At 44.1% G+C, this 22,045-nt stretch overlaps 1 non-coding gene across 1 annotated transcript; it reads left to right on the top strand.

The window, feature by feature from the left end:
• The first annotated feature begins 8,590 nt into the window (after nucleotides 1–8,590).
• Nucleotides 8,591–8,697, top strand: LOC148294729 (small nucleolar RNA R71). The gene has a single exon (XR_015835629.1). It is a non-coding gene; the product is annotated as a small nucleolar RNA R71 (small nucleolar RNA).
• The last annotated feature ends 13,348 nt before the right edge of the window (nucleotides 8,698–22,045 follow it).

Here is a 22,045-nt window from a genome sequence, read left to right as displayed (position 1 = left end):
GATTGGAGACGAAAATATTTGCTCCCACAAATGCCCCCCAGCTTCTGCATGGCGCTTGTGTGGCATGTAGGAGATGAAATTATTTTTCGGACTCTCCAACTGTATCTGGGCTTTCTTCTGCGAGTTGCACTCCTTTTGCAGATCAGGTTCCCAATTAGAGTAGGCTTCTGACTGTTCTTGGAGTTGGATTCCCAGTAGGAATGAGCTTGCGATTCCTTTTTGACCCGGGTTGTCCAACTTGTATAAATACAGGGCTTCTCTTCACTCTTTCTCACATCGCAAACTTAACTTCTCTACCTTCTAGCTTGAGAAAGATCTTGGAGAGAGGAGTTGCCGTGCACAAAGTAAGTCGAGCAAGCAAATATATATTTTATATATATTTTTTCTGATTTTTGGCAGCAAGGTTGTTGTTGTTAATATTATGTTAACTCGCAATTGTACGGGGCAATTAGTAGTATAGCAAGACAAGTACGAGGTCGTACCCACGAAGACTGAGAAGTTAAAACTAGTTATGTACTTAGATTACCAAATTCAAGAAAGTAGGAGGTTATGTCTAAAACAGAATTTAAAACAAGAGTGGTTGTGATTGTTGAACAAAAGAAGCAAAATGAAATTGCAAACAAAAACAAGTAAACAAATGTAACAAAGAGTGGTTTTAAGAGTTGGAAAACAGATTTTGAGACTAGGGCATTCGAATCACCATAACAATTCAATTCTGGGTTATAAAGATTCAAGTAACAAGTCTAATTCAGATTCAAAGATTGATTCTAGCTAAAGTATGATTAGGCCATGGTGTTTGGTCCTAACCTTGTGTTCCTAATTCCCTAATTTGATCATTTGTTGTCTAACCTAAAATTAAGCATTAGGAACCCATTAAGCATAGAAGAACATTTTAAACAACCAAGCATGTATCTAATCCCTGTTGTCGAATGTCCATACATACTCTTCCTATTCATAGTTCAATTCGAATTAAAGCATGGTGTATACTCTTAATTCAAACCAAGATAGTTAACAAACAAGTTCTAATGGTGATCAATCATTCAAACAAGCATGTTAACTTATAAGCATAATGAATAAGAACATGAATCATGAATCAAACTTGAAACTCCAAACTTATAAACCCAGAATATTCATGTTAGGTTACATCGAAGCCCTAGTTATGGATTTAGCTACTCATAATGGAAAAGAGACTTGAACAGAAATGAGAAAACATAATGAATACAATAAGAGTAGAAAAACCCTTTTTTCTGAAGTTCTTGTGGTGTCCAAGGCTTCTCCAAGTGCTTCTCCACTTCTAATGCTTCTCCAAGAGCTTCCCCACTTCTAGAAAGATGTATGAAGGATATGGAGGTGATTTGGGATGAGTTTGAGTGAGTGGTGATGGCTAAGGAAGATGAAATTCGTAGGGAAATGGAAGAGAGGTTTGCTGGAGTTGTTTTGGTGATTGTTGGAGTGTTTGGGATTTTGAGAGTGTTTGAGGATGGTTGGAGTGAATTGTGGGGGTTGTGAATCTCAGGATTTGTTGTTTTAAGCTCTTCTTCCATTCATCCAAATTAGGCCTTAACATGCTTGAATTGCATGAATTATGCTCTCTTGCTCTATTGGCCTACAAAACACACAAAGGGAGGGAAATAACTTAGAATTATAGGAACTAAGCAAAAGAAGTAAGTAAATTGGGCATGTATATGTATGAAATTATGAGCTTAACACACCCCCAAACTTAGATTTTGCTAGTCCTCGAGCAAAACAAAAGAGAAACAAAGATAAAAACAAAACAAGAAGTTAACTAGACCACTTTCGTAGGTAACTCGATTGCATTGAGCGTATGCAACAAGCCTTTAAACCTCTAGGCATCCCTAGTAGGAGGAGTTGTGTCTCCTGAGGGTTTAACAGATACGATACCCACAAACGTTTTTCTAACTCTACAAAACAAAATGGTTAGAAAAACAACTTTGAAATCAACTAATGAAAATGAAAGAAAGTTTTAGTCATACCTCCAACACCATAGAGTTGCCAAGATAGGTCATCAATCAGTGTGTACAAGTGGAAGCTATAGCTCAAAGGCACACAGTTTCAAAGCAAGCACACTCAAACCTTGAATAGAGAACATGCTTCGACTCTAATTCTCACAGATAACACTCAATCACTCATAACCTATGTTTTAATTCTCTCAAGAAAGCATAAGTGAGTGTATGAAATAGAAGCACAAATTTGGTTAGATCTCATGAAAGGAATTAAATACTAAGAATAGAGATACACACATACTTACCAGCACCCATGAATACATCCTCAAAGATCAGCTAGGTCTTTCACAATGTTGTAATGAAAGGCTAAGGTTTAGGGGAAATGGAAGAATTGGAAGGAAAAACAAATAACTTAAGAACATACCAAGGTTGCATGCTTCATTAATCTGCAAGGCATCATTGATTTAGATTGGCATGGCAGCAAACTTCATGGTATCTCCTGGCATAGACTTTATTTTTCACACTTAGATCAAATCGAAACACTTTCATCTTCGTTGATTTGATCTGCATCTTCATTAACTTCATTGCACAGATTCACATCATCTTTATTTAGGTACATGGCTGCAACTTCCTTGCTTCAAACTTTATCTTGGCACACCTTGGTATATTTCTAAGCTATAGGGTATGGCTACAATAGGTCAAGTATCTCAGATTGAGATACAAAGGTAGGGAAATGATGAGGATGATAGAAGAAAAGGCTTTAAGTGTTTGGCTTCAAGAGGGTTGATGGAACACACATATAGGTAGGGTGAAAAGAAAGCACATAGAATGGTTATGCACACATAGCCTAGCATCACTTCAATGAGTTCATTCATGAATGAGAGCAAGCACATGATATCTGCAAAAGAGAATCATCCTTAGTATTCAATCAAAATGGAATAATGAGATCAATTAGAGTGAATTGAAGAAAATAAGTATGGATGAGAAATAGAACACTTTAAACCCTCTCAAGAAAGCAATTAGGCTCGATATAGCTCACTAGGGTAGTCTCCACTATTTTCCTTCAAGAATTTGAGCGTGGTACTTTAGCCACCAGAATTCTAAGAGCAAAAGCTTTGTGAAGTGCAAAATTCTGATATGAAAACCTCAAATAGCAGCTCCATAGCATTGATTGTATGACATTCTTTAAAAATAAAAAATAAAAAATAAAAAATAAAAAAAAAATAAAAATAAAAAAAATTGTGACAAGAGAACGAAAATTGAAAACACAAATGGATAAGAAAATTGAAATTGAAAACCTTCCCCCCAGACCTGAATTGAACATTGTCCTCAATGTGAAAGCATACAAAAGATGATTGAGAACAAACAAATGATAAAGGGAAAAGTTTAGAAGAAGGTTTAGGAAAAATAAAAAATAAAAAAAATGAATATATAAGCAACTCATGGATGACCAGTTAAGGGCCTCAGAAAACACAGCCAGGGGATCCGGGAAGGTTGGAGGGGTCACAATGGTCCCGCTTAAAACCCAAACTTCTTAGACACCGAAGGTGTCGCCTAAAGAACTCCTAGACACTGTATTTACGGAAGTGCTCACTGGAGTTACCATAAGTTAGCTCATATGAAAAATCTTTTTAAATTTTTAAATTTTTTTATTTTTTTTAAATTTTTATAAAAAAAAAACAGAAATTTAAAATAATAACAAGTAAAGAGAAAGGATTGAAATGCTCCCCCTTGATGCGATTAGGTCGATTGCTACCAAGCACCTTCTTCTTGAACACATGGGTTGCCTCCCAAGAAGCGCCTTAGTTACTGTCTTGGCAAGACATTGTGCAATCAGCTAAGTTGATGGTACGAAGGGAAGTTGATCTACCACATGGCCAGTTTGGATGCCAGCTGAAACTCCCTCATAGAATGGCTTTAAACGTTGTCCATTTACTTTGAAAGTCGAGCCATCTTTAGGGTTTTGAATCTCCACAGCTCCATAGGGAGAAACATTGACCACGGTGAATGGGCCTTGCCATCTAGACTTCAATTTTCCTGGAAAGAGACGCAAACGTGAGTTAAACAAAAGAACTGACATACCTTTGGAGAACTCTTTCCGTTGAATGTTTCTGTCATGGTAACTCTTGGTTCGTTCTTTGTAAAGCTTTGCATTCTCATAAGACTCATGTCTAATTTCTTCCAATTCATTCAGCTGAAACTTTCTTGCATGGCCTGCCTTGTCTAGATCAAAATTTAACTTCTTGATGGCCCAAAAAGCATTGTGTTCAAGCTCCATTGGCAGGTGACAAGCTTTCCCAAACACAAGACGATAAGGGCTCATTCCAATGGGAGTCTTATATGCTGTCCTATAAGCCCATAATGCATCATTGAGCTTGGCTGCCCAATCTTTCCTTGTATTGTTCACCACCTTCTCCAGGATGTGCTTAATTTCTCTATTGCTTATTTCCACTTGACTAGAAGTTTGCGGATGATATGGTGTAGAGACTCGATGGGTGATGTTGTACTTCTTCATGAGTGCTTCGAATGGCTTGTTACAGAAGTGGCTGCCTCCATCACTAATGACAGCCCTTGGAGTACCAAACCTTGTGAAAATATTATCCTTCAAGAACTTCAGCACCACCTTATAATCATTGGTTTTGGTGGCTATGGCTTCCACCCATTTAGACACATAATCAACAGCAACAAGTATGTAAGTATAACCAAAGGAAGATGGGAATGGTCCCATGAAATCAATACCCCACACATCGAAGAGCTCCACAACAAGTATGTTATTCAATGGCATTTCATTCCTGCGACTTATGTTCCCCATCCTTTGGCACCTATCACACTTAACACAAAAATTAAATGCATCTTTAAATAGAGTGGGCCAAAAGAAACCAGATTGCAGAATTTTAAGTGCTGTTTTCTTAGCTCCAAAGTGACCTCCACAGGCCAATTCGTGGCTATGCCTAAGTATGCTTTCTTGCTCTTCTTCGGGAACACATCTTCTGATGAGTTGATCCGGGCAATGCTTGAATAAGAAAGGTTCATCCCATACATAATGTTTCACCATGGAAAAGAACTTCTTCTTATCCTGAGAAGTTAGATCATTTCTAAGAACACCACAAGCAAGATAATTAACAAAATCAGCATACCATGGCTCTTTGACTTGGGCAGCATATAGTTGTTCATCAGGGAAAGTCTCATTCAAGGGTAGCACAGCTCCTCCTTTTTCTTCAACCACAATTCTGCTCAAATGATCAGCTACCACATTCTCACATCCCTTCTTATCTCGAATCTCCAAATCGAATTCTTGCAGCAAGAGAATCCATCTAATCAAGCGTGGTTTGGCATCCTTCTTAGTGAGCAAGTATCTAAGGGCTGCATGGTCAGAATAAACAATTACTTTAGAACCAACAAGGTAAGAACGAAATTTTTCTAAAGCAAAAACCACAGCAAGCAACTCCTTCTCTGTTGTGGAGTAGTTGATTTGAGCATCATTCAAGGTCCGGCTAGCATAATGAATCACATGGGGCAGCTTGTTCTTCTTTTGACCTAAAACTGCACCAATAGCAAAGTCAGAGGCATCACACATTATTTCAAATGGTAAAGACCAATCCGGAGCTATGATAATAGGGGCTGAAGTTAGCTCCCTCTTCAAGGTAGAAAAAGCTTCCATGCAAGCTTCATTAAACTCAAAAACAGCATCCTTAGCAAGGAGATTACACAATGGCCTTGTAATGCTTGAGAAATTTTTGATGAACCTTCTATAGAATCCAGCATGACCTAGAAAGCTTCTAATTCCTTTAACAGAGGTAGGGGGTGGAAGATTTGAGATGAGGTCGATCTTGGCTTTATCCACTTCGATTCCCTTGCTTGAAATCACATGGCCTAGTACAATGCCTTGTCTCACCATGAAGTGACACTTCTCCCAATTCAAAATCAGATTTGTTTCCTGGCATCTTTTAAGCACTAGAGACAAGTGGTGAAGACAATTATCAAAAGAGGAACCAAAAACTGAAAAATCATCCATAAATACCTCAATGAATCGTTCCACCATATCTGAAAAGATTGACATCATGCATCTTTGGAAAGTTGCTGGGGCATTGCATAAACCGAATGGCATCCTTCTATAAGCAAACGTACCAAATGGGCATGTGAATGTGGTTTTCTCTTGGTCTTCCGGAGCAATGGGAATTTGATTATAACCTGAAAAACCATCAAGAAAACAATAGTAAGCATGGCCAGATAAACGTTCAAGCATTTGATCAATAAAAGGTAAGGGGAAATGATCTTTTCTAGTGGATGTGTTCAACTTCCTGTAATCAATGCAAACTCTCCAACCAGTGACAGTTCGTGTAGGAACTAGCTCATTCTTCTCATTCTTCACAACGGTGATTCCGGACTTCTTTGGAACAACTTGCACAGGGCTCACCCACTTAGAATCTGAAATTGGGTAGATGATTCCTACATCGAGTAGCTTTAAAACTTCAGCTCTAACCACCTCTTTCATGTTGGGATTTAGCCTCCTTTGGGCATCACGAGATGGTTTGCTGTCTTCTTCCATTAAAATCCGGTGCATGCACATGCTTGGACTAATTCCTTTGATGTCTGCTATGGTCCACCCAATGGCTGTTTTATGCTCTTTTAGAACTTTAATTAAGCTCTCTTATTCATGTGAGGAGAGACCTGCAGCAATTATAACAGGGAGAGTTTCGTTAGCACCCAAATATGTATATTTAAGATTATTGGGAAGAGGTTTAAGTTCTAGCTTTGGTGGGATGACAATGGATGGCTCCAATTTCGTGGATGATGGTCCAAGAGGCTCGATTGGTGGCCTAAAGGATGGTGGGTATGGCGGAAACACTTCTAAGGCAGCCACCACTTCTTGGAACTCCGGTTCACAAAGATCTTCCTCTTCTTGTGTTAAGATAGCTTCTAGAGCATCATTAGACTTTCTCTGCAAAATTTTGGAAGAAACCTCATGATCCACAACATCAATTGAAAAGCAAGAATCAAGAGAGATAGAAGGTTGAGATAGAGCATTAAGCATTTTAAATTCAACAGTTTCACCCAAAACAGTCATGGAGAGAGTGCTATCTTTCACTTTGATGATTGTGTCTGCAGTGGCCATGAATGGCCTGCCTAGGAGAATGGGATCAACACGATCTCCATTTGGATTGTCTTCCATGTCCATCACTACAAAATTAGCAGGGAGAATTAGTGTATTAACTTGAACTAGAATATCTTCTACAATACCTTTTGGATATTTTATAGAATGATCAGCTAGTTCAAGTCGCATTGAAGTCTTCTTCATCCCTTCTAAGCCAAGCTCTTGATAAACTGAATATGGCAAAACATTGATGCTTGCTCCCAAGTCCAACATGGCTCTTCCAACCTTCTTGCCTCCAATGTTAATGGGAATGTCAAAGCTGCCAGGATCATCTAGTTTTGGTGGAAGCTTCCTTTGCAATACAGCACTTACATTCTGGTCGAGCTTTACTCCTTCATTTGGAGCGAAATTGAGCTTGTGAGTTTTCAAGTCCTTGATGAATTTTCCATATGCAGGAATCTGTTCAATAAGATCAAGCAAAGGCAAATTGATATTAACTTTACTCAAAATATCATAAATCTCTTTAAAAGCCTTATCTTGCTTTGCTTTCTTAAGACGGCCTGGAAATGGAATCTGTGGAACATATGGAGCGGGTGGCACGTATCTATCTTCTTGAAGATGTGGTGGCACAAATTTGTCATCCCTTTTATGCAATTGGAATTGATCGGATTTCTGAGAATCTGATTTGGCCTTAGGAGCAGATTGAGAAGTTTTGAGTTGTTCTCCTTCCGTGGCCATGGTCTCCTCCTCTTCATTTTCTACAATCACAACATCATTTGAAAGATTAGAATCATCTTTATTATCAATGATCTTACCTGATCTGAGCACATGAATGGCCTTGGCTTCTGGGTTCTTTGGATTGATCTCAGTTTGGCTTGGCCATTTCCCAGGCACTCTTTGAGTTATTTCAGCAGCTATTTGGCCTAATTGGACTTCCAATTTGGAGATGGCAGCTTGTGTAGTTTGCTGAAAATTGGATTGGTTGATTGCCATCTGCTTCACTATATCTTCCAATGATGATGATGATTGTTGTGGCCTTTGGAATGAAGGGGGATTTGCTTGATTCTGGGTATTTCTCCATGAAAAGTTTGGATGATTCCTCCAACCTGGATTATAACTTTGAGAGTATGGATCATTTCTTGGACCTTGGTTGTAGGAATTTACCAACTTAGCTTGCTCTTGCACAAATTCTGGATATCCAGCCCCAAGTGGACAAGCTGTGGTAGCATGGTCATGAGATTCACAAATGCTACACACTTCCTTCGGAGGGCTTCTTGAGTTTAATGCAAGAAGAGCATCTAGCTTTTGTTCCAGTTTTGAAATCTGCACACTAGAAGCATCATTAGAACCACTAATAACACGTTTACCTCTTGTATCCGTATGTTGGGTCTCCATTGCTATCTCCTCAAAGAGTTCGTACGTTTCTTCTGGAGTTTTGGTTTTAAAAGAACCACCTGCAAAATTGGTGACTATATTATGACTAGAAGGGGTTAGTCCTTTATAAAACATACGCATTTGAAGCTTCAATGGAATCCCATGATGAGGACATTGGTTGAGCAACCCATTGAATTTCTCCCATGCTTCACAAAACGATTCATCATCTTGCTGTGCAAATAACAAGATCTTGTCCCTAAGCATGTCGGTCTTTTGCGTGGAGAAGTATTTTTCCAGGAACTTCTTTTGAATGGCAGACCATGTAGTGAGTGAACCAGGCTTCAAAGAATTCAACCAATACTTCGCCTTATCCTTTAAAGTGTATGGAAACACTCTCATTCGAAGTTGATCTTCTGTCACACCTGTCAAGGGAAAAGAACTCACAACATTAAAAATATCCTTTATATGAGTCAATGGATCTTCATTAGGTAAACCATAAAAGGAAGGCAGCATATTAAGATGAGAAGATTTAAGCTCATAATTTCGAGCTACAGTGGGCAGCAAAATGCTTGAAGGAGATGCTGGAATTGTTGGGATATCAAGTTCTCCCATGAACTCAATGGCAGCCATCATTTCTTCTTCTTCTTGGTCTGAACTTGCTTCCGAATTTGAAAGTGAAGAACCGGGAAGTTCAGTGTGGAGAGCAAGACTTGTAAATGTAGCAAGAGCTTGCTCTTTTGCAGTTGACAACTCCCTTTCTAGACGATTCTGAATTTCAGAGGTCACTCGTCTGGGTTGCAATGATGGTCCTGCGTTCAAAGATCTAGAACGTTGGAACGAAGACCTCACTTGTTCAAGTAATGGATTTTTAGACATAAACTACCTGAAACAGAAAATTAGATTAATTAGAAACACTAAAAAGAATAGGGTAACCTTGGGCACATAACCAGGGAAGAACTTTCGTTCAGTCCCCGGCAACGGCGCCAAAATTTGTTGTTAATATTATGTTAACTCGCAATTGTACGGGGCAATTAGTAGTATAGCAAGACAAGTACGAGGTCGTACCCACGAAGACTGAGAAGTTAAAACTAGTTATGTACTTAGATTACCAAATTCAAGAAAGTAGGAGGTTATGTCTAAAACAGAATTTAAAACAAGAGTGGTTGTGATTGTTGAACAAAAGAAGCAAAATGAAATTGCAAACAAAAACAAGTAAACAAATGTAACAAAGAGTGGTTTTAAGAGTTGGAAAACAGATTTTGAGACTAGGGCATTCGAATCACCATAACAATTCAATTCTGGGTTATAAAGATTCAAGTAACAAGTCTAATTCAGATTCAAAGATTGATTCTAGCTAAAGTATGATTAGGCCATGGTGTTTGGTCCTAACCTTGTGTTCCTAATTCCCTAATTTGATCATTTGTTGTCTAACCTAAAATTAAGCATTAGGAACCCATTAAGCATAGAAGAACATTTTAAACAACCAAGCATGTATCTAATCCCTGTTGTCGAATGTCCATACATACTCTTCCTATTCATAGTTCAATTCGAATTAAAGCATAGTGTATACTCTTAATTCAAACCAAGATAGTTAACAAACAAGTTCTAATGGTGATCAATCATTCAAACAAGCATGTTAACTTATAAGCATAATGAATAAGAACATGAATCATGAATCAAACTTGAAACTCCAAACTTATAAACCCAGAATATTCATGTTAGGTTACATCGAAGCCCTAGTTATGGATTTAGCTACTCATAATGGAAAAGAGACTTGAACAGAAATGAGAAAACATAATGAATACAATAAGAGTAGAAAAACCCTTTTTCTGAAGTTCTTGTGGTGTCCAAGGCTTCTCCAAGTGCTTCTCCACTTCTAATGCTTCTCCAAGAGCTTCCCCACTTCTAGAAAGATGTATGAAGGATATGGAGGTGATTTGGGATGAGTTTGAGTGAGTGGTGATGGCTAAGGAAGATGAAATTCGTAGGGAAATGGAAGAGAGGTTTGCTGGAGTTGTTTTGGTGATTGTTGGAGTGTTTGGGATTTTGAGAGTGTTTGAGGATGGTTGGAGTGAATTGTGGGGGTTGTGAATCTCAGGATTTGTTGTTTTAAGCTCTTCTTCCATTCATCCAAATTAGGCCTTAACATGCTTGAATTGCATGAATTATGCTCTCTTGCTCTATTGGCCTACAAAACACACAAAGGGAGGGAAATAACTTAGAATTATAGGAACTAAGCAAAAGAAGTAAGTAAATTGGGCATGTATATGTATGAAATTATGAGCTTAACAGTTGTGGTCCAGCATGAGTTGCAAATTCGTGGGCAATATTGACAAAGGCTGGAGAGTTCGTGCTGGAGCATGAATTGCAGGTTCGTGGTGCATGCTGAAGCTTGGAGCGACCTGGTCTGGGCTGGAGCTGATGCGACGCAGGCTTGGTGCAGGTGCTGGGCTCGAAGAGAGCATGGAGGAGTTGATTCGTTGCCACCAATTCCTTTGGAAGTGAGGTTGGCAGAGGCTAAGAAAGCGAAAGAGTCATCTGCTCGGGCGAGAGGTTTTTCTGCAACGTCAGCGGCTGATCCCAAGGTGGACAAGTCCAGTCCTGCAGGGGATGTAGGCGTGTCTGATCTGCTCAAGACGCACTTTCTATCAAGTCCATCCGCTTGTGCTGGGCTGGTTGATCAAATCCGTCAAGCTGGTGATCTTTGTACCTTTTCAAGTCTTTCCTTGGAAAAACAAAGGGAAGCAACACTTCATCTGCTTCAAAAAGGAGTTGTTTTTGCTGCTGAGACCATTCGAAATTCGTCTGCTGTTGCCCCCTCTTCTGCTCAGCTCAGTGAGTTGGAGAAGAAGAATGCCGAGTTAGTTTGCAAGCTTTCTACTGAGCAGGCTCGCTATGAGAAGAAGACGTCTGACTTGAGGGCGATGATATCCGAGCTGAAGAGTTCCTTTGCTGAGAAGGATTCCGAGCTTAACTCTTCTGTTGCTGACTTGGCTAGTCGGAAAGATGCTTACTTCCATCTTGAGTGCAAGAATGCCGACATCTCTCACAGCTATGACAAGCTTTTGGCTACATTTCGTGCCTATCATGAGTCTGCTGAAGAATCCAGGTCTGAAGCTACCGTGGATGCGTACAAGCTGGGCTACATGGACTGCATAAATAGAAAAGATCCATTCTTTGCCATTGGAGATGAAGACATTGAGATGCTTTGTCCTGAGCAGGTTAATGCTGTGGACATGGAAGGAGTTGAAGAGCAGGTGGCTGAAGAGGCAATAGTCGATGGAGCAGGAGAGGATGCAGCCGATGAGGCAGTGGCAGACGTCATAGATCAGGCATGTGAAGCTGTTGAAAGTGTGGCTGATCAGGTGGACGCCGAAGAGGCTGCAGATCAAGGTTCCCCTACCGGCACTTTGGAGTAGATGAAGACTCCTTTATTTCTTTTCAGCTTTTGTAGTCTGCTTTTTGTTTAGAACAACTGGTCTTGTTTGACCTATCTTCTTTTTTGTTTGAACTCGGCCGGTTGGTCACTTTGCTATGGAAATTTCAGTTATTATTTTTTCAACTTCAATTTGCATATTGACTTGAAATTTCAGTACCCTTGTGCAAATAATCTCGCGGGAGAATATTCGCTTCTAGATCCTTCAACCTTCGATCTTCCTTCTCTCTCCTTCTCGATTCCTATAAAAAAGACTGGAGTAAATAGACCACACCCGGGGGGGTGTTGGCCAAAGGCCCTCCGATGCCTAAGTTAGTTCGAGTGTTTGTAGGAAAACAATAGCTAAGCAAAGGGTACGGAGTTTGTATGGTGTAAACCGGGCGGCCGGAGCCGTGTGTGGTGGCCGGAGCCGTGTGGAGAAAATATGGAGAGTGGAGAGTGGAGAGGGAGAGAGAGCTTCGGGTATTTTCTCGGGTTTTAGATGTACCTTGAATGATGAATAAACCCATCTATTTATAGGAGCCTCGGGGCTAGGGTTTCGTAGAGATCGAGTCGGACTTGATAATATTTGAATTATCTCGTTAATTATAAGATAATATCTAATAATTAGGATATTATCCCTTTGATAAGATAATAACCAAATTATTGATATTATCTCATTAATTATAAGATAATATCCCTTTATTATGATAATATCCCAATTAATGATATTATCTTTATTAATTATGAGATAATACCATATAACTAAGATATTATCCTGATTAATTAATTATCCCAATAAATGGTTTAATTAATTAATTTAAGGGATAATCTTCTTTTCCACGTGGCGTGCTCTGATTGGAGACGAAAATATTTGCTCCCACAAATGCCCCCCAGCTTCTGCATGGCGCTTGTGTGGCATGTAGGAGATGAAATTATTTTTCGGACTCTCCAACTGTATCTGGGCTTTCTTCTGCGAGTTGGATTCTTTTTCCAGATCAGGTTCCCAATTAGAGTAGGCTTCTGACTGTTCTTGGAGTTGGATTCCCAGCAGGAATGAGCTTGCGATTCCTTCTTGACCCGGGTTGTCCAACTTATATAAATACAGGGCTTCTCTTCACTCTTTCTCACATCGCAAACTTAACTTCTCTACTTTCTAGCTTGAGAAAGATCTTGGAGAATTTGTACTGCTTGTCGAAGAGAGGAGTTGCCATGCATCCAAAGTAAGTCGAGCCCATAAAAATATATATTCGTATATATTTTTTGTCTTTTTTGGCAGCAAGGTTGTGGTCCAGCATGGGTTGGAGCTAACGCAATAAGGCCTGGTGCAAGTGCTGGGCTCAAGGAGAGAGCATGGAGGAGCTAAGCCCAAGGCAGAAAAATGGAGGCGCTGGGCTTCGGAGCAGTGGCCAAGAGGCGTTGGGCCTTGCGAGTCGTGGGCTTGAGCTGGGAAGCAGGCCACGCATGCGGGAGCTGGGCCAGGAGGCGCGTGCTGATGCCTCGCGCTGGTGTGTCATGGGCCGCATGGGTGCGCCAGGTGGGCTGCGACGGTGCTGGGCCAAATGCACTGCTGGCGAGATGGGCTCGAGTTGGAGGGTGCGCTGGGCTGCTCCAAGCTGGGCCATTTCTTTTTTTTTCTTTTTCTGCCAGCTTTTATTTATTTCTTTTTTCTTTTTTCTTGTGTATTCTAACTTGTAGAATTTTCTTCTCTTCTTGCAGTTGTCTGTTGATCATGTCTTCTGAAGATGGTAGGAAGTCAAAGCTCCCTTCTGCTGAGAAGACCCGAGTAGGAGCTACTCTAGCGTCATCTGCAAGGGTCAAACATCTTGTTGGTGTAGATAGCAAGAAGAAAGGTGGTATGCACAACATTAAGGATGTCCCCCTTAAGCCTCTTACTGATGAATGTGGAGATCGTGATCTGCTCCATGAAATAGTCCGTGCGCGATCTAGTTCACCTGTTAAGAGGCAAAGAGATGCAGATGTTCATATCCGAAGTTCGGGTCGTTTGTCCCAGTCGAAGAGTGGAGGTCGATCTGGGAGGTCTGCTCATCCACCCAACCACCATGATCCTGCTGTTGAGTCACGAGCAGTCAAGCGTGGAGTTGATTCGTCGCCACCAATTCCTTTGGAAGTGAGGTTGGCAGAGGCTAAGAAAGCGAAAGAGTCATCTGCTCGGGCGAAAGGTTCTTCTGCAACATCCGCAGCTGATCCCCAGGTGGACAAGTCCAGCCCTGCAGGGGATGCAGGAGTGTCTGATCTGCTCAAGACGCATTTTCTATCAAGTCCATCCGCTTGTGCTGGGCTGTTTGATCAAATCCGTCAAGCTGGTGATCTTGGTACCTTTTCAAGTCTTTCCTTGGAAAAACAAAGGGAAGCCACACTTCATCTGCTTCAAAAAGGAGTTGTTTTTGCTGCTGAGACCATTCGGAATTCGTCTGTTGTTGCCCCCTCTTCTGCTCAGCTCAGTGAGTTGGAGAAGAAGAATGCCGAGCTAGTTTGCAAGCTTTCTGCCGAGCAGGCCCGCTATGAGAAGAAGACGTCTGATTTGAGGGCGATGATATCCGAGCTGAAGAGTTCCCTTGCTGAGAAGGATTCCGAGCTTAACTCTTCTATTGCTGACTTGGCTAGTCGGAAAAATGCTTACTTCCATCTTGAGCGCAAGAATGCCGACATCTCTCACAGCTATGACAAGCTTTTGGCTAGATTTCGTGCCTATCATGAGTCTGCTGAAGAATCTAGGTCTGAAGCTACCGTGGATGCGTACAAGTTGGGCTACCTGGACTGCACAAATAGAAAAGATCCATTCTTTGCCATTGGGGATGAAGACATTGAGACGCTTTGTCCTGAGCAGGTTAATGCTGTGGACATGGAAGGAGTTGAAGAGCAGGTGGCTGAAGAGGCAGTAGCCGAAGGAGCAGGAGAGGATGCAGCCGATGAGGCAGTGGCAGACGTCATAGATCAGGCATGTGAAGCTGTTGAGAGCGTGGCTGATCAGGTGGACGCCGAAGAGGCTGCAGATCAAGGTTCCCCTACCGGCGCTTTGGAGTAGATGAAGACTCCTTTATTTCTTTTCAGCTTTTGTAGTCTGCTTTTTGTTTAGAACAACTGGTCTTGTTTGACCTATCTTCTTTTGTTTGAACTCGGCCGGTTGGTCACTTTGCTATGGAAATTTCAGTTATTATTTTTTCAACTTCAATTTGCATATTGACTTGTAAACTGCTTGAGTAACCGGCTAGTGTCTTGGCTGTACATTTCCCCTTAGGATTTTTGCAAAAGCCAGGGTCCCTCTTGAGGGATTCCGGGCGTCTTCTGCATTTTTCCGGAGAAAGCTTAGGACGCTTCTGGTCGTTGCCCTGCGTCTCCCTTAGGACGCTTTTTATGGGCAACGGTATGACTATCCTGCCTCCCTTAGGAAACGGATAGGAACCTGGATATCTCCCTTAGGAAATTCCTGGCGCACCCTGCATCTCCCTTAGGACGCTTTTTTGTGGGTTGCGTCTCCCGAAGGACGCTTCTGATCGTTGCCCTGCGTCTCCCTTAGGACGCTGCTTATGGACAATTGTATGACTATCCTGCCCCCCCTTAGGAAACGGATAGGAACCTGGATACCTCCCTTAGGAAATTCCTGGCGCACCCTGCAGCCCCCTTAGGATGCTGCTTTGCGGGCTGCGTCTCCCGAAGGACGCTTCTGGTCGTCGCCCTGCGTCTCCCTTAGGACGCTTTTTATGGGCAACTGTTTGGCTATCCTGCCCCCCTTAGGAAACGGATAGGAACCTGGATATTTCCCGCAGAAAGCATGGAGACCTCCTTTTAAGAAATTCCTGGCGCACCCTGCGTCTCCCTTAGGACGCTGCTTTGCGGGCTGCGTCTCCCGAAGGACGCTTCTGGTCGTCGCCCTGCGTCTCCCTTAGGACGCTTTTTATGGGCAACTGTGTGACTTATCCTGCCCCCCTTAGGGAACGGATAGGAACCTGGATACTTCCCTTAGGAAATTCCTGGCGCACCCTGCGTCTCCCTTAGGACGCTTTTTTACGGGCTGCGTCTCCCGAAGGACGCTTCTGGTTGTCGCCCTGCGTCTCCCTTAGGACGCTTTTTTACGGGCTGCGTCTCCCGAAGGACGCTGCTTATGGGCAACTGTCTTTTGTTGTGGCACATTTTGGAATTTGCAGTAGTTTGCTTCTCTTCTTCAGAAATGTGCTGGGTTCAGTCATCCGCTTGTCGATGAATAGTAAGCCATTGTCAGTAACTGGTGATTGTGGGCAGCCAAATCGGCAGATGATGTTTCTCCAGATGAATCGTTCCACGTCAGCTTCTTTAGTAGAGGATAGAGCTTCGGCCTCGATCCATTTAGTAAAGTAATCAGTGGCGACGATCATGATTTCTTTATTAGCTGGTGCTGTTGGCATGGGGCCCACTAAGTCGATAGCCCATTGCATGAAAGGCCACGGACTGTTCTGTGGATGGTAGACTTCGGCAGGCAGGTTAGGAACCGGTTTGTACCGTTGGCAGCGATCACATCTTTTGACATACTCGGTTGAGTCATGGCGCATGGTAGGCCAGAAATAGCCTATATTTAGAGCCTTCTGGGCGAGTGACCTGCCTCCAGAGTGGTTGCCACACTCGCCGTCGTGAATTTTGTAGAGGACCTCAAGTGTTCGAGGATATTTTATGCAGGTGAGATGAGGGCCGGAGTATGATCTGCGAATGAGCTTGGCGCCTTGCATGTAGTATCTCGCGGCTTTTTGCTGGACCTTCCTAGCCTCGGACTTATCCGACGGAAGATTTCCATTCACCAAGTAGTCGATGATGGGGTCTTGCCAGCTGGGGTCTTCATCGATCTGCATTGAGTCGATTGGCTCTACTTCTTCGATGCTTGGCCAGTCAAGGTGTTCTACCGGGATGGAGCGTTTGAACTGGGTGTCCAGCGCTGATCCTAGGCTTGCCAGCGCATCTGCATGGGTGTTCTCCGCCCGTGGAACTTGTTGGATGGTGAAAGTAGGGAATTCCTTCAAAAGTCCTTGGACTTTGTCGAGGTACTGGATCATTCTCGGATGTTTTGCCATGTACTCGCCTGAGGCTTGATTCGTGATCAGCTGGGAGTCTGAGTAGATGGCCAATCTCTTGATCGACAGTTCTTTTGCTAGGCGCAGTCCGGCGAGCAATGCCTCATACTCTGCCTCGTTGTTTGAAGCAGGAAAGCCTAGTGTGATGGCTTGTTCCAACAAAGTTCCATCTGGGGTGATTATGACGACGTCTGCCCCCGCTCCTTTGTGGTTTGACGCTCCGTCTACATGTAACTGCCACATGTCGTTAGGTGGGTTTGAATCGGTGGGGGAGGTATCGTCTGCTTTTTCCTTGATTTTCGTGACCAGCTTCTCTTTTTCGGCTGTCGGAGTAAACTCTACAACAAAATCTGCTAAAGCCTGAGCTTTTATAGCGGTTTTCGGCCGGTAGAGGAGGTCGTATTGACTGAGTTCGATAGCCCATTTCATGAGTCGCTGAGAGGCGTCGGGGCTATGGAGGATCGATCTCAAAGGAAATTCTGTCATGACAATTATCCGGTGCGCTTGATAGTAGGGCCTTAGCTTTCTTACGGAAACTACAAGCGAAAAAATGAGCTTCTCCATTTTCGGATAGCGAGTCTCTGCGTCGAGGAGAGCTTTTGAAGTGTAGAATACCGGATGTTGTGCCCCCAGCTCTTCTAGGACGAGAGCTGAGCTGACGGCTGAGTCGGACACCGCCAGGTAGATGTATAAGTCTTCGCCTAGTATCGGTTTTGAGAGTAGGGGAGGTGTAGTGAGATAGGTTTTCAAGTTTTGAAAAGCTACTTCGCACTCGTCATCCCACTTGTCCTTGTGTCCTTTCCTCAAGGCTTTGAAGAATGGCCTGCACTTGTCGGTAGATCTCGAGAGGAATCGGTTGAGAGCCGCTGCTCTACCCATTAGACTTTGTATCTCCTTTGTTGTGGCAGGTGACTTCATGTTGAGTATAGCCTTGATTTGATTCGGATGTGCCTCAATTCCTCTTTGGGTGACTAAGTAGCCTAGGAATCGGCCAGACGAGACTCCGAATGTGCATTTGCTCGGGTTCAACTTCATGTTGTATTTTCGGAGCAGGCTGAATGCCTCGGCGAGGTTTGTGATGTGGTCTGCTCGCTGGGGAGCTTTGACTAACATGTCGTCTACGTAGACCTCCATAGTTTTACCGATTTGCTCCTTGAAAATTTTGTTTACCAGCCTTTGGTAGGTTGCTCCGGCGTTCTTCAACCCGAAGGGCATGACTTTGTAGCAGTATGTACCTCTTTCGATGATGAAAGAGGTCTTTGCTTTGTCGTCTTCATGCATCATGATTTGATTGTAGCCGGAGTAGGCGTCCATGAAGCTTAGCAGTTGATTGCCGGAAGTTGAATCAACGAGCTGATCAATTCGTGGCAATGGAAAGTTGTCTTTAGGGCACGCCTTATTGAGGTCGGTGTAGTCGACACACACTCTCCACAGGCCTTTATCTTTCTTTGCTACTAGAACAACGTTCGCCAGCCATTCTGCATAGGAGACTTCTTCAATGAAACCAGCAGCTAGGAGCTTGTCGATCTCGGCTGCAATGATGGCAACTCGCTCGGGGGCAAAGTTGCGTCTCTTCTGCGCTACAGGCTTGATTGCTGGGATGACGTGTAGGCGATGGCAGATGATCTGGGGATCGATGCCTGGCATGTCGGATGGCGACCATGCGAATACGTCTTTGTTGTTCTGGAGGAAGGCTGCAAGCTCTGCCTTTTCCTCCTGGCTTAGGCGCGAGCCGATCCGCGCTTTTCTCTCTGGCTTGTCAGGATCAAGGGGTACTAGCTCGACGTCCTCTTCGGGCTTCCATCCTTCTTCAGGAGAGACCTCCGGACGGATTCCCTCGACTTGGTCCTGATTCTTTGATTGCTATTGGGGAGTAGCTATTCCCTTTCCTTTCTGGTCTGCTCGACCGTCAGGAATGGGATTTGCCTTCTCCTCTGGTTGCTCTACTCCCCTCATATCTGCCTGATTTACAGGGAGGAATTGTGTTTGCTTGCTTCTCTTCAGCCCTTAAGCTGAGCATTTCCTCGCCATTGCTTGATCACTATTGATCTGACTGATACCGCCCCCAGGGATAGGGTAGCGGATTTTCTGATGTGTGGCGGAGGTGATGGCGTTGATCTTGCTGATCCATGGTCTGCCCAGAATCCCATTGTAGGGCGAGACTTCATCAATTACCATGAATGTTTGCGAGCTGATTACAGGTGGGGAGTAGACGTCGAGATCTATCGTGCCCACGGTAACCGTTGTTGCGCCATTGAAGCCGGTTAGTGACCTAGCTAATTTGTTGATCTTTGTCTCTAAGCCCATCTGCTGGATGACTGCCAATTGTAGGATATTGGCTGCACTGCCCTCGTCTGCATGGATTCGATCGACCATGGCCTGAGCGATTTGAATGCTAATGACAAGAGCGTCGTTGTGTGGCAGATCGAGGCCGACTAGATCTTTCTTTTGGAAGCCGATCACTGGATCGTCTTCCGCCGGTGGGAGACTAGTGGAGATCTGGGAGATGATAGTGGCCTGTTTGATTTTCCTCTTCTTTTCCTTGCTGGTCAGCCCAGACTCTTCGGAATGAGCCAGGATTGTGTTAATCCTTATGACTTTTTGAGGTGGCTCCTTGGCGGCATCGCGGTCCTCAATTCGTTGGATGGCCTGCTTCGCGATGAACTCCGTGCAGTGACCTTCTCTCACGAGTTCTTCTAGGTGCGCTTTCCAAGCAAAGCAATTATTCGTATTGTGCCCGTGTGTCGCATGGAAGGCGCAATACTTTCTGGTATCCCTCTTATCCGGATCTCCTTTCAAGGGTGGCGGTCTTTTTACCCAAGGTTTGTCCTTTACTTGGGCTAAAATTTGATGTATAGGGATGGAGAACTTGGTGAAGTTCTCCTTCGTCGTAACGTCTCCTTGTGGGCGCGACTTACGCTTGTCTTTTTCCCTGCTGCTAAACCTGTCGCTTTTTGGGCTTGCCCGCTTGGTCGGCTGATCTTCCCGCTCGATGGACTTCTTCGCGGCGATTCGATCGTCATCCCAGAGCGCGTAGCGTTCCGCAGTCGCGAAGACCTCTGCCAGAGTCTGGCTGGGAGTGATAGTCAGCTCGCGGTATAAGTCGTGCTCAGCTGGAAGACCTTTCTTGAATGCAGAGGACGCGATTCGGTCATCGCATCCAACGATGTTAGCCTTTTCTGCTTTGAATCTCTTGATGTAATCTCGAAGAGATTCATTGGGCTTCTTGCGCAGGTTGTACAGGTGGTCAGGGTTCTTCTTGATCGTCCGATAAGAAGTGTACTCTTTGGTGAAGACATAAGCAAGCTCCTTGAAACTGTTGATCGACCCGAAGGGCAGAGTATGGAACCAGTCCTGAGCTGCTCCTCGCAAAGTTATTGCAAACACCTTGCACATTAGCGCGTCTTTGGCTTTGTAGAGGATCATAAGGCTCTTGAAATGCTTCAGATGGCTTTCGGGATCGGAATCCCCTTTGAAGCAGGTGAAAGAGGGCGCTGAGAATCGTTTCGGAGGAGTAGCCTGCTCGATTTCGGCAGTGAAAGGTGAGGAATTTGCTCGGTCTACTTCCATGCGTAGTGTATCTTCAAAATTTCCACCAATCTTTAAGTCTCGAAGTCGGTTATTTACAACCTTCTCAACGTCTTCCACACACATGGCCAGTCGGTCACGTGGGCGACCTCGGCGATTTGGACGACATTGATTGACTTCTTCGTTGGTTTGCAAGGGTTGAACTTCTCGGCTGCGCTGCCTAGGCTGTGTGTTGGTAGACTGCGCTTGCGAGGTATTCTCTGTAGCTTGGTGGTGAGAATTGGTTCTTCGAGAGCGAGCAGCGGAGCGCCTTTCTTCACGGTCCTCATTGTGAGGGTTATCTGGTTGACCTCCCTGAGAGCCTAGCATTTCGTGAACATTTCTTTGTGAGCAAGCAGAGGAGCGCCTTTCTTCACGATCCTCATTGCGATGGCCGTCGGGTTGACCTCTCTGGGAGCCTAGCCTTTCAAGAACGTTTCCCTGCGGGCCCAGGCGGGCGCGGATGTTAAGTCGTGGGCCCAGCCTTTCGCGCACGTTGGCCCTTAAATTCAGTCTGGATGGGAGACTTCGTCGGCTCTGAGTGTGGCTTGCAGATGCTTGCGACATGTCGACAAGATGATCGCGTTGTTGTCCATCTCCTTGTCTGCTTGCTCCTGCTCGACCTGCATGGTTCCCATCGAACTGCATATCGGCGTGTCCGTCCATCATTCTCTCTTCACCCCGTTGTCTAAGGCCAAGGTTTTGTGCCAAGTTTATTTGGTTGAGGAGTTGCCTCATCAAATTGTTTTGGTCGTCCATTCTCTGAGTTAGCTGGTCAACACTCAGATTAAGGTCTACTTGACTTCGTGGATCGGGAAGAGAGAAGTGTGTGGAGCCCAATTGCACACGGGCTAGGGCTTCATTAGAGATGTGAGTGGGAGCATGCGTCGAGCGCGGAGGCAATGGAGGGAATGGATGAAGTTGCTCCAAGATTGGGCCAAAGTCGGCGGTGGTAGTGAGCCCACCTTGATGGGAGGTTCCACCATGCTCGGCGACAGTGCTATGAAGGTGGCTAGATCCGGCCACGGGGCCTTGAGATGGTACGACGACGGCTAGTGCGGTGGTCCCAGCTGCGAGTCCGGTAGGTGGCACGGTGGTTTGTTGCGGGTTCATGGCGGCTAAAGGTGGTGGTGCCACCATGTCGATCGCGGGATCGTGGGAGGAGTAGCTTTGGGCCGTCACGGATTGAGCCATAGCGGCGGTCTTGCTCCTCGTGCGCTTGCTTCCAACCATGGTTGTTTGGAAGGCTTCGGTGGATTGGAAAATATGAGGAATGGATTCCTTGAGCACGCGTTGAGTATAACTCGTGCTCTCAATGAAAGCACCAAATGTTTATGCAAATAATCTCGCGGGAGAATATTCGCTTCTAGATCCTTCAACCTTCGATCTTCCTTCTCTCTCCTTCTCGATTCCTGTAAAAAAGACTGGAGTAAATAGACCACACCCGGGGGGGTGTTGGCCAAAGGCCCTCCGATGCCTAAGTTAGTTCGAGTGTTTGTAGGAAAACAATAGCTAAGCAAAGGGTACGGAGTTTGTATGGTGTAAACCGGGCGGCCGGAGCCGTGTG

Source organism: Prunus avium, chromosome 4 (genome assembly GCF_965620075.1).
Source record: "Prunus avium chromosome 4, drPruAviu1.hap1.1, whole genome shotgun sequence".
Classification (NCBI taxonomy): Eukaryota; Viridiplantae; Streptophyta; class Magnoliopsida; order Rosales; family Rosaceae; genus Prunus; species Prunus avium.
This window is presented reverse-complemented; position numbering and strand designations above follow the sequence as displayed.